The sequence below is a fragment of the Metopolophium dirhodum genome, chromosome 1 (genome assembly GCF_019925205.1).
Source record: "Metopolophium dirhodum isolate CAU chromosome 1, ASM1992520v1, whole genome shotgun sequence".
NCBI lineage: Eukaryota > Metazoa > Arthropoda > Insecta > Hemiptera > Aphididae > Metopolophium > Metopolophium dirhodum.
Window position 1 is genome coordinate 145,592,015 of NC_083560.1, and position 14,503 is coordinate 145,606,517.

The 14,503-nt window shown below is 26.7% G+C and overlaps 1 pseudogene; it reads left to right on the forward strand.

Annotated features, from left to right (window-relative positions):
- The first annotated feature begins 8,334 nt into the window (after positions 1 to 8,334).
- LOC132939585 (uncharacterized) lies at positions 8,335 to 11,416 on the forward strand (annotated as a pseudogene).
- The last annotated feature ends 3,087 nt before the right edge of the window (positions 11,417 to 14,503 follow it).

The following is a 14,503-nucleotide window of genomic DNA, read 5'->3' on the forward strand; positions in this document are numbered from 1 at the left end:
GAAGAGAAAAGGCCAAAGTCTTGAAAACCACGGGAACAGGTAAAGGTAAGGTACTTTTAGGTACCTACAAAAAAAGTAGTATAAATAAGTATAAATAAGTAAAAACTATCAAGTGTATTTGTTAATATAATATTATAATATATTGCATTATAAATCATAACACAAATATTTTTTTTAAAAACTTACGACATAAGAGAACATAATTACTAATGCATTCGAATGCATGCAGTTATAACAATATAATATAATATAATATTATTATAAAAACATAGAAACAATTAATTTTTAGACGTACTAGTTGTAGATGCACATACCTAGTAGATTAATGAAGTCTAGTTCATTTCCAGTATTATTATTTGGTATTTTTGGTATATTTAGAATCATAATATTTAAAATCATATTTTTAGAATCAAAAGTTTATTTTAAATTTCATACACAGTTCGTACATAATATCAATTGACAACTAAGCAAACTGATTTACAAAATATTTATTTTATTTTTATCTATATTTTATTTTTGTAACCAAATAACAATAACAATATACAGATATTATATATAAAGACATAAAGTTACGATACGCATACGGTACATTTTAATTTAAAAAAAATAGTTAAAAATATCAAATATTATTTTCAATTTAGGACAAAAAGACGTTTATACGTCTAAATGGTATGCTTTTGAAGCATTTCAGTTTTTGCGTGATCGAGATGATCCAAGACCGACACTTACCACAGAAAGCGTAAGTTGTATTATTTATTATTAGAATACATTAATGTTCTAACTTATAATAAACTAGGTATATAATTTTATAAATAATAATAATTGTTAAAATTATTTATTATCTACCTATTATTGTGTTTTACATAAGGTATTCAATTATTGTATAATGTTTATGCTTATTGAGTATTATGTCTATACTAAGTAGAACATTTTAACAATATACGTAAAGAAATATGACGTGTTTATGTGTAATGTATATTGTGTTTAACTCATAGACCTAATAATAATAATAATAAACTGGTTTAGAACTGACTTAAAAGTTAAAAAAAATAATTAGCCATATATTTATTATAATATAGATAGTACTTGGTACTGCCATTTATGCATAATCATTTTGCCATGGTAATGCTCCATTACAAGTGAAATATGTAGCAAATTCTTCTCTTATTTGTTGTGCAGAAGATTTTGATTTTCTAGGTATATTTCTAAGTGGTTGTAATACTTGCGCATCCACGTTATGTCTCCTATTTCTTTGAACTAATTGTCCGTCTTCATCAGTATCAAATGAACCCGGGGAATTATATGTGTTTCGTGAAGATCGACTTTTTCTCAAAAAGTTATGCAAATAAACTACAGTCATCACAACGATTTCAGCTTTTTCAGGCTCTAGTAATAATGGCTTACGTAACATACGAAAAATTGAAGAGCAAATTCCAAAAACATTTTCTACTATTCTTCTACATCTACTGAGACTGTAATTAGATATTCGCTCTTTAGATTTTGTGGGATGGGTTCCAGCAAAAGGCTTCATTATATTATCCGTCAGTGCAAATGCTTCATCAGCTACTATTACATATGGTACATTAATAGTTCTCTGTGGTAACGGTGTTGCCTGAGGAACTCCTAATGTATTGTTTTCTATTTTCTTAAACAGCTCACAATTTTTAAAAACCCCACCGTCACTAAGTCTACCTTGGCAACCTACGTTAGCATATATACAATTATAGTCTGCATCAACTAAGGCAAATAACACAATACTAAAAAAAGATTTATAGTTATAATAATCACTCCCACTTTTAATGGGACACTGCAATGTTACATGCTTCCCATCCATCGATCCTATACAATGTGGAAAATTCCATTGTTTATCAAATTATTCCGCAATTTAGGTACAACTTAGGTACTACCACCCTTAGTAGTAATACCGCCGTATGCGCAGTCATTTAAGTGTTACTTAAAATGAATTTAAGTGTCACCTAAACACAGTCCCTTAAAATTACGTTGCACAGTCATACTTATGGTATAGTTGTCACTTAAGGACTCCCTTAAATTTAAGTGCTGGATTAACAGCCTATAGTGGGCCCGTAACATTTGATATCAGTCATTCTTTATTTGTTCTGCTGCGTCATTGTTTTAAAAATTGTTTTCTTTCATTAAACTTTCATTACTCGTTTTAATTACAAACAAGTAAACATGAACGATGATATATTTGAGCTAATTGACTTCATACTATTAGCTGCCGATGAACAAGAAGTGCCCATAAGAAAATATATCAGAAACAATGCATATCCTATGGAAGTGTATACGCCACTGGAGTTTTATAGAATATATCGGTAGGTTTTTATTATTACCTATAGTAAAAAATTTTAGGCTTAAGTATATTTTAGTGCAGATTTCAAAGATGTATTTAGGATGGGGAAAAATTTGTATAAAATATAAAATATACTGCAGCAGGTCGCAGGAAAACATGACAAATGAAATAACTTGTATTATTATTTTTTTAAATTTTTTTAACATACATATGTTTTTGTGTTGGATCCAAGATTTTTTTCTCTGACTATGAGGTCAAATTTCGAAAGGTTTTTGCTATTATGATTATCCAACCTAATCGTATCAATTTTAATCATACCCACACAGCAATTTGAAAATATTTATATTGTAGACATATGTTTTCCTTGTGTTCTTGAAAATATTTTGACAATATGTTTATATTATGAGCAACAATATATATATAAATTAATATCTAAAACATATTGTAGCAGTATGTGTTTATGTGTTGAAGAAAATATTGTAGAAAACATCATTAAAATATACGTTGACAATATTTTTTTTCATTGATTGAGATCATATGTTCTGGTAGATATTGTAACCATGTTTTTATTTAATGGACAACAAAATATTGTAGGAAACATAATTAAAATATACGTTAACAATGTTTTTTTTCATTGATTGAGAGCATATGTTCTAGTAGATATTGTAACAATGAGTTTATTTAATGGACATCAACATATATTAAGAAACATTAAGGAAAAATATTGATACAACGTATTTCTGTATATTGTTGATAAAATATGTTCTGGTAGATCTCATGACAATAATATTAATTTATGACGGCTTCTACCTACGCATTTATATTTTAATTAGTATTATTTTTTAGTCGGTACCTACGATCTACTTATCAACGCCTAAAATAATTAATTGTATACATGTTGACACATGCTGAATGCTGATACATTAAAATATTATAGTATTACTTGTTTTATTCCCTGTGTAAATGTGTAGGTAATAAGTATTAATAGTAATTATAATAATTCCTTTAGATTATTAAAATTGATATTAATATAGTTTCAAACTTGTAAATTACCAAACAATATTGTTTTAATGTTATCGTTTCTCGTCATGTTCGATTGACTAAAAAACAGACAGATTTAATATGTTTTTGCAGTGTTTTATTTTATTATGAGTGGAAAGCACATACGATAAATTAATAGTAGTGTCGATTTCGTAAAATAACCTATAATAGTAGGTAATAAAATAAGAAAACTAATTATTTAATTATAACCCAGATACTAAAAATTAAGTTTCTTTAAAAAAGTAAAAACTAACATATAATTATAAAATTATACATTTATAATAAAAACAAAATAATAAAACATACCTAGTATAAAATTGTATATTTACCTATAGGTACTCGTAAATTACTTAACTATATAGGGACGTACGTATTTGAGTCGAAATTAATTGATATATATACAATATACTATAGGTATAGACCCCACAGACATATTAATAATTTTTATATTACGTTGCATAGGTATTAACTTCACCAGACTTGGTAAAAACGTGTTAATGTTATTATTAATATCATATTAATATATTTTGAAGCAATAAATTAGGTATATTCTTACATGAACAAAAGTAAAAAAACGTCGTTAGGTATACTAATGTGAATATGTACCCATTTCGATTTTTAATGTACCTACCTACGTAATTTTAATCTATGAATTATTTATTGATGGCGTCATGGCAATAATTTAATAGTACGTAATAATTATAATTATAATTTTAACCATTATTTGGAATTTAACATTTGTAAACGGACTAACGGAGACTCCCCATCGGCGATCGCTACCTCCGATACCTATATTATTGATACAATATAATATTTATTATTAGGTATTATGATTTATTATAATATACGTAATTTGACAACGTATAATATTGTGCCTGTCGTCTGCCGAGTACCGGACTGGCGGTGGCGATTACCTAACCGGACAGGAGAGCGAAGTAGGTTTACACACTACACAGCCGCGATATCATTCAATTATTATTATTACACTAAAAATGTTCGAATTTCGGAATTACCCAAGATAAGCCGACGACGCACCGCCGTCGTAGACGTCGATCGCCGACCGTCAACCCCGCGGCCCGCAACATAAAACGAATGAATGGCCATCCCTGCACCCACTATACAGACACACAGTGAGCAGTGAACACGTCATGTTTATTATTTTTCTCATACAGCGTTCAACTATTGATACTTACTATTTTTCAGTTTCCCTTAGTTTTCAATTTTAGTGTTATACCTATTATTTACTACAGCGACGGTAAAAAGTATTTACCTATAACAGTTCAATTTAGTACACAACATACATCACATCGGTAAGTACCCTATTTTGCTATTTTATTAGTTTATTAAAATGTTACTATGTATTATAAACTTAATACTTTGTACACCTAATTTATAAATTCAATACCTATTAAAATGGCACAAATATTGCAGAACCCTCAGTACATACTGTTACAAGTCGGTTGACCGTAGCCTCGTACTTGTGGAGTTTGTATATAGATTTAGTAAATAAAGTAACAAACACACGTTTAAATATTCAATTAATAAAGTTTATTGCGTTCTGAACATGTACAGTCAATGGCACTATCTCCATTCTCCACTGCCTGTCTTACAATCTTAACGTTCCTTATATCTAAACTTCTGTAGGACAATCCCTCCTATATAAAAAGTACTTACTCGCAGTTTCGGGATTGTACCTGTTTACACTAATTTACAATAATCATTTCATTTCATAATTCTAAATGTTTTATAAATACTACATTTCTAATTTGTTTACTAACTGCTACATCCTTACTTACTTCCTATGTTTAATAATACCAAATCATAACAATACATAAAAAAATAATAATTTTTCTATAAAAGTATAAGTAAGTAATAAAATATGAATTTCTATTTAGATATAGGTAGGTATGTAAATAAAAATTATATTTCAATTATAAATTAAATAACAGTACATTTATTTCATCAATCAAATAACTTTAGGTACCTACCAATAGTTCTATGTAAATTAATTTCTTATGGTGTCAACATTGTTAATTAATGTTATACATTTTTTTTTTAATTATTTCTAATAAGTACACAAATAATTATGATAGTTTAGTATTCATTAAATAAATATAGTATTTATACTGAATAAAGTTATAGTTCTTCTAAAAATATTATAATTATGATTTATGCTAAGTACCTAAAGCTATATAATCCTACAAATCCAGTTATAAGGATAATATCATGCATACACCATATTATATGAAAAAATGAATATCACAATATTATTATATGAAACTACATAATACCATTAAAATACATAACAATAATTAATAAATAGGTAATCATTTCTTACAAAATATAGCAGTTGTGTATTTTGACTTGAATTATGTGAGTAAATATCGTAGGTAGATAATTAATATGCAATCCTGTATGGGGGTATCTAGGTATCCGACATTTATTTCAATTTTTTATTACTAATTAAATTCAGTTTTGTCAGTAAATTATTAAAAATTAGATACCTTAATTAATGTAATACATTTTTAAATATGTATATATTTGTAGGTATTTTATTTTTCAATTTTTCTTTATTTCAAATAGATTTTAAAATGATACGTAGTTACCGAACTAAAAGAAGAAAAATTCAAGAAGAGCTCAAAACTCTTCATTTTTCTAAAAAACCAAATGAAACTTCAAACAATTTTAATGTACATAATATATCTACTTCCGAGGAATTAAATATTTCAGCAAATATTATTCAAAAAAATCCTAAAGCTGCTAACAATGATGAAGTTTTAATATCAACATTCAGACAAAACTTGGAACAAGATTATGAAATTCCAGATCACCATAAATATTATACCAATTGTACCAACGGTTATACAGATGTGAACAAAATTGTAGACAGCTCGGAAACTTTAAAATCACAATTAGCTAATTGGGTGGTTCAATGTAATGTCCCTAATACCACAGTTAAAAGACTTTTACCAATTTTAAAACAACATGAATGCCTTCATTCATTGCCACTTGATTGTAGAACATTATTACACTCTAATAATACTAAAATTACAATTATAAGACTTGTTAATCCTGGCTACTATTTTCATTTTGGAATAAGGGAAGGAATAGTAAAATGTGCTGATCGTTATAATCTTAATGATGAAATAAAAATAATTGTTGGGATTGATGGACTACCTTTAGCAAAAAGTAGCTCTAGCCAATTTTGGCCTATTTTAGCATATGTACAGCCATTCAAAGAATATGTTTTTCTTATTGGCCTTTATCATGGATTTGAAAAGCCTGTTGAAAGTAATGATTTTTTAAAAGAGTTTATCGATGAAGCTGAACATTTAGTGAAAAATGGCATTAATATTAATAACAGTATTCATAAAGTCTCTATTTTTGCTATATGTGCTGATGCGCCGGCGAAGTCTTTCATAATGAAAGTTAAAGGACACAGCGGATATCATTCTTGCACTAGATGTTTTGTGGAAGGTGAATATTTAAACCGTCGTATGTGCTTTCCATACCAAAAAATTAAATCAAGATAAAGAAGTCATGAAGGATATACTATTAAAGTACAAGAAGAGCATCATGTTGGCAATTCTTTATCAGACCTCATACGAATCCCTGGTTTTGATATGGTCAACTCTTTCCCATTGGACTATATGCATCTAGTAACATTGGGAGCAATGAGAAAACTAATTAATTTATGGATGCATGGACCTATAACTGTTCGTTTACCTAGTTTGCAGATTAAAAAAATTTCAAATAACTTGCTATCATTCAAATCATCAATAACAAACGATTTTGTTAGAAAACCAAGAAAATTCGAAGAGGTTAGCAGATGGAAAGCTACTGAGCTACAACAATTTTTGATTTATACTGGACCACTTGCTTTAAAAAACGTTTTTACTGAGAGAATGTATGATAACTATATGTTTTTAAATATTTCTATGACCATTTTACTTAGTTCAAATACTTCGAATAATCTTTTAAACTATGCAAATTCACTTTTAAATTTTTTTGTAAGTGATTTTGAAAATATTTATGCACATGGTTTCCCATAATATTCACATTCTTACACATATTGGCTTGGATTATCAACGGTAGGTCAACTTGATTCATGTAGTTGTTTTGTTTTTGAAAACTATATGAAAACTCTTAAACAAATGTTAAGGAAACACGAAAAGCCACTTGAACAGGTCATTAAACGATACCAAGAGAAAACTACAAATTGAATTGTTAATCATATAAGTAACCAACCTATTGCTACAAAATTGAGTTATGCACATAGTAATGGCCCTTCAATACAAAATACACGCGAGCCTCAATATTTGAAATTAATTCTTCACAATAAAATAACCATTAATACACGTTCATCATCAGATTCTTATGTTCTTACTAATACTGGAGAAGTTGTTCAAGTTAAAAATATTGCACATTATAATTCTACCAAAGAAGTTCTTATTATTGGATTTGAATTTTGAAATAAGTGCCCATTTTATGATAAGCCAATTAGATCCAGCAAATTGAATATATTCATAGTACAAAATTTATCAAAAAACTTAAAATATTGGAAAATTACAGAAATTAAAAATAAAATCATTTTATTTTCTGTTAAGGAAAGATATATTCCCTATTTTACATTCACTTTAGTTCAAGTATTATAGTTTCATATATTATTGGTGTATAGTGTAAATATTGTTTTATAAAAATGTAAATTTTAATTTTAATTTTAACTTACCTAATTAACTAGAAGGTAAAAATGATGAACGTCTATATATATACCTAGTATTGGATAAATTGATAACCTATGAATAACAAAATTGGACAAATTTAAATATACTTATATAGGCTATAGGTATGACAAATTAAAAATAATATGTAGATACATTTCATTGTCTTTACCTTGGAATATTTGATTATATTGTAGAATTCATTACCTAATTGTTCTGATTTAAATAAATATATCTTTTTACTTAAATTTATAGACAATAATGTGGCTTATAGTTAATTTTTTAAGCGACAACTCTGTCTCAGCAGTACCTACAATTTGGCTAAAAAACGGATATTGTGCCTGGCCAAAACAATTCATAAAAAACAAAAATAAATTTATAGAAAAAAAAATTAAACCAGGAAAATCTCAATTTGACTTTTATAAAGTGAGACTACTATCTGAAAAACCGATTGGTGAGTAATGTATTAATTGTTTAAAAATGTATCTATAATACCTATGTAAATTTTTTTAACTAATTTGTATTTTAAAAATATTTTTAGCATCTTACGCCGAAGCTAGGCTTAAAGCTTTAAAAGCCCAAAACACTTCAGACCTTTCTTCAGCTGAAGACATTGAATCAAAAACTAACAAAAAAATACAGTGTCAAAAAAAAGGGTACCTAAAGAAACACCACCAGAATTTTCAGGTAAATATTCAATAAGACATTTTTTTGTTTTGTTTGTAGTACCTATCGTTTTGTTTCAGTGATACATAGTCTTATAAAACATAATAACTAGGATTGGATGATATAATTCTAAAAAAAAGATAAATAAATTATCATAATCTATGTAATAAATATTTATAGGAACAAATTTCATATTTAAATAAAACAATAAATAATATACTTTTATAATCCAAAAACCTTTTTTAAGAATATTATAAAATATAAAAATATTAGTTTCTGTACCAGATTTAGGTTCAGCAAGTTAAGTTGTATGACATTTTATAATAATTTAGCATTAAAACCACAGTAACAGCAAAAAATAACTGGTCCACAACCAATAAATTAACCAACCTAATAATATGGATAGTAATAAAATAATACATTTAATAATAAAATCAAAAAATATGAAAAATAAAATGGTTGATAAAAATATGTATAGACATCATGGAATAAATTTATAATACATGCATTTCTCAATGCTAATATCGAATAATATTGTAATTTATTTTTGTGTTTCATAATATAGATTCCAGTGAAAATACAGATATTTATGATAGTGATCAAGATACAACATATCGTTAAATCCCAATGACAGTCATTTTAAAAAAAAAGGCTATATTTACAAGTGTTAATCTTACTTAAGTAATATATTTACCTAAAATTAAAATGAGTTTATACTATATAGATCGAGTAAGTTGTAATGAACTGCTGTGTGGAAAACAATTATGTGCCTTTCCACTAAATTACAAACATTTGGAAAATGACGATATTGGTAAATACTACCTATGACGGATATTTACTTTTTTATATATTAATTTTCTTAAATGCACCTTTTTCAAAAAGATAATTATAATGCCACAAATATGGCTTAGGTAGTAAAAGTTAATAAATTTAAATTGCTGTTTAAAGTTATAATCTAATAATATATTATTTTGATCTTCACATGCCTGTACTCTCATATTTTCACTAATACAGTTCTTAATTATTACAAAATAATAAATTATTTTGAGTTATTCAAACCTTGACTCTGTATTTGATGTTTCTTAAGTATAAAGTTGAATAATAATACATAATACATCATTATTTAAGCCTTATTTAAGAAATAAGGTTGGTGTTGTGTAAATCAATCACCAAGTGTTATAAAACTATTGTATCATATTTTCCTATTGTTATTTTTTTTATCTATTTTTTAGATTGTTTAGAAGTAATCAATAGTCCTGTTAGAAAGTGGAAAGTACTAGATGGAGCAGCAGTTACTATTGCAGATGATTCATTAAATTCCATTAAAAAAAAAGATACTCCAGATTCAAAAGTTCAAGTTAAACGCAAACTATTTGCTCAAAGTGATGATGATGATGTGCTGGAGAAAAATGCTGGTATGATGATACTATTTACCATACTTGGAATTATTATTTAAGTAGAATTTCTATGATTTTTAAATTTAAATATATTTAATAATTAAAAAAATACAACTTAATAATATTAATAATACATACATTTGTTTTAAAACTATCTACTATAGTTTTTTATGTTCTCTTCTTAAAAAAAAAATTATACATAGATTTTGAAATTGAATTATTGGACATTGCTTATAATAATATTATTGCTATTACTACTATTCCCATTGTGTAAGACAAAATGTATGAATTTATATTATATTCTATAATGTTAATTAAAAACTTAGCCATTAACTTTAAGTTCATTTTTCTCTGAAGGTAATAACAGTAAAATTGTACGATTGGATACTGAAAGTTTTAAGCAAAGTCTTATTGAACCTGCAGATATAGTAAAGGTGGATGATTTTAATAGTGAGTTATTTATCTATTATGTCAATGCTGTAATACCGTATTTTTTTTTTTTACAACTATAATAAATAATGTTATTAACTTGAATTTTAATATTGTAATGATTTAATTATAATTCAATGTGTTATATAGTTGACTGCATTTATTGATGTACTTAATTTTAATTTTTTCAAGGACTCAATGAGTATGTTAGAACATCATTTACCAATTTAAAATATGATATTAAACATTTGGTATATGAATCAGAATCAGTTAAAAAAATGCTCGAAAATGTTAACAATATCTGCTCAGAACTGGGTATGACAGAAAACTCTAATTTAACTGCTGTATCTGTATTAAATAATGAAAACCTTCCTATATCTAACGAAGAAACTATAAACCATTTTGAAATGTTACTCGAATCTTCGGCTTATAGAGATAAAGTTGTAAGTATCAACATTTAAATATCAATTTAACCTATTACTTAATTTCAAAATTGTATGTTATTTGCTTATCTTTTAGGTTTCAGAATTATCACTTGACATAAGACGCATGATGCAAAAACTATTTGATGATGATTGGTTATGCAATTACTCCTATATTGGATTTAAAGGCAAAAACACATTTTCTTCTTTGCACTCGTGTAAAATAATATTTGGTGAGAGTTGATAATTTTTTACTTTCTGATTGTACTATTTATTTATATCTATGTTTAACTATTGATGTTATTGGAAGCTGTTCGAAACTGTTCAAAGTTTGAAAAAGTTCCTGATATGGAAATAGCACTTACAATAAGCAAGTGGATGGCTCAAGCCACTAATCGTATTACTAAAAAAACTAAAGAAAAATTGTAAATAACATTAAAGTGTAATGTTTTAACATGAAAAAAAAAAACTTTAAAATAAAAATTTTTAAATAAATAAGAAGATTTGTATGGCATTTTATAGTTACACATTGAAATATGATTGATTTGGATTTTAAATTATTGAGTAATAATTAGTAGTACAGTAAAACCTCGCTAAGACAGAGTCGCTTAGGCCCGTCCAATTTTTCCATCTTTAACGGAGTTTCTGACTTGATAGAGGGCTCACATTTATTTGAATCGCGACTATAGAAATTATTCTTTTTATCGTGTTCCAATCTTACAGAAGTTCTGTCTTACCATAGTTTTACTGTATACCAATTGATTGTGGATATAGAAATTAAAATGGTTGTTGATCAGTAAAAAAAATAATCTTAAAACCTGAACTTAAATTGGATTGTATCCAAATACTTAATAATTAATTATAATGTGAACAATATTTGGATTTTATTAATAACTTCAAAACTAAAAATTAAATTAAGGTGAACTGAGTTTCCATTATGAGGTGAATAAACAGATATATTAATACATTAATTAGTGTACCATGGTTTGTAAGATTAAGGAATATACATAAAATGGAATATAGTTTAATATATAGTAGTAACTGTAGTATAGGTACTCAATTATATAGCTACAAGCATCAAATAATGAATTGTCTCATTAAATATTTGAGTACATTTAGAAAAAATATGTTAACAACACTAATCAATTATTATTGTAAAAATATGTTTATTTACATGTTTCTGAAATATATTACCTAACTATATCTAAGAAATCTGTGGTACCACATATTGTTAAAATATCTTAAAAAACATAATTCCACAATATGGAATTTTCTGCCACGAGTCGTTGTCACAATATTGCTTCATTATTGTTAACACTTAAATCACATAATTAAAACACAAATTTAAAATATTTTCGTGTTCACAGAAAATATTGATAACATATATGTAAAATATTGTAATGCTGTCTGGGTACCTATTACCTACAGAAAAAAATTCGAGTATATATAGTGTAGGCGGTGTTACTTTTACGCCGACCCATTATCAATCAACATAAATCATAAACATAAGATTTAAAGAAACTTTATTTGACATTGGAATATTAAAAGTTAAAACATAATTCATAAGCTACAACAAAAAAAACGTCTATAAGTGTTTAACCTTAATGTACATAATACATAATAAGAGAGTCGTAACGGACTACACACACACACACACACACACACACACAACAGTGCGTCGTCGGAGGTGGTAGGATGGTGGTATTGCCAACCTCACCCTACAACTCGTCCATCCTGACTTAGGGTTGTCCTCAACCCAAAATTAGTAAGTTAACATATCATAACATAAAATAACATAATCATAACTTAAATACATCATAAAATATCATAAATAGCATAAGTAATCATAACATTATTCATAATAAGTAACGTAAAATAAAACATAAATTGTTGTAACAATGTTCATAATATCATAAAATAGCAAGACAACATAATTAATAACTTAATACATAATTAAATCATAAATATCATAAAGAATGACAAGTTTTTTGAGATAATAATGATACAAAACAAAGACACACAAAAAAAAATGATTTTTATAAAACTGTTGTTTTTTTTTTTTTTACAAGTGCAAACAAATACTAAAAACAATCATATAAATAGTTAAGTTGTGCTGCTATACAAGATGTGGTTGCCACATTCTTATATTACCAATAGATATGACACCTTCATATAATCTTTGGTTCTGCTGGAACCCTGGTATATCAGTCACTACAAATCTATCATTAGGTAGTTTTTTCTTTATTATGTAAGGTCCCTTAAATTTTGGAATTAATTTTTTGTTAATACCAGGTGTGACATCATAATTATTAATTAGAACTAAATCTCCTTCACTGTAATTGGTGGGTAATTTATGTTTACTGTCATAATATATTTTATTTTGTTAATGAACCTTGTCAATGTGATTGGAAGCATCTTGCCTAAGTTTTTCCAAGTCCCTTTCATTATGTGTTTTATTTCATCATCGGGTTTACCTAATTGTTTTATACCATATAACAATACTGCTGGTATTTCATTTGTTGAACTGTTAATTGTATTATTAATGGTGTACTCAACGTCACTTAAAGTCCTGTCCCATTGAGATAAAGTAGGTGTTAATTTAGCTATTATTGGAAGAATTGTGCGGTTAACTCTTTCGGCTTGTCCATTTGCTCTAGAGTACCAGTAGCTATATGTATAAGCTGAATATCTAACTATTTTATAAATTCCTGAAATATTGCTGAAGTAAATGCATACCCTCTATCTGGTATTAAACGAATAGGTTTGCTATAATAATTAAAATACATTTTTAAGTGTTTTATAACTTTATTACTATTAGTGGTCTTGGTACGAAATAGTTTAATACATTTGGTAAATACATCATTAACAAGAAAAATATATTTATGACCATGGGGAGCTTTTTCAAAAGGACCCAAATGGTCTATATGAATAGTATTAAATGGGAGATTACCTTTAGGAATAGCATGACAAATTCCTTCAGCCTTCTAAATTTTAGGAGCATAAGATAAACATTTTAGACATTTTGAAATATAATATTTAATTTTGTCCCTCATTTTTGGAACCCAATAAGAATTATTAATTAATGATAATGTTTTATCAATACCCACATGTCCTACATTTTCATGGCAAGTTCTAATTACATTATCTATTAACTCATTAGGTACATAAAATAACAATATTTTTCCATCTGTACGATAAACCAAGCCATCCCGCAATTCATAGTATGGAATATCTGAATTTTCTAACTTTTCGCGAATTGCAACAATTTGAGAGTCTGTTGATTGTTTAATAGATAATACCTGTTCGAATGTATTTGCTTCCAATATTAATATGTTTTGGACTCTACTTAATGCATCTACATGACACATTTGTTTATTAGGACGATGTACTAATTTATAATCATAATTTACGAGGACAAATATCCTTTTTATTTAGTGTAAGTCTAAGACTATCACAATCAGTTACAATTGTAAAAGGCATACCTTGTAAATAAATATGAAATCTTTTAAGAGCATT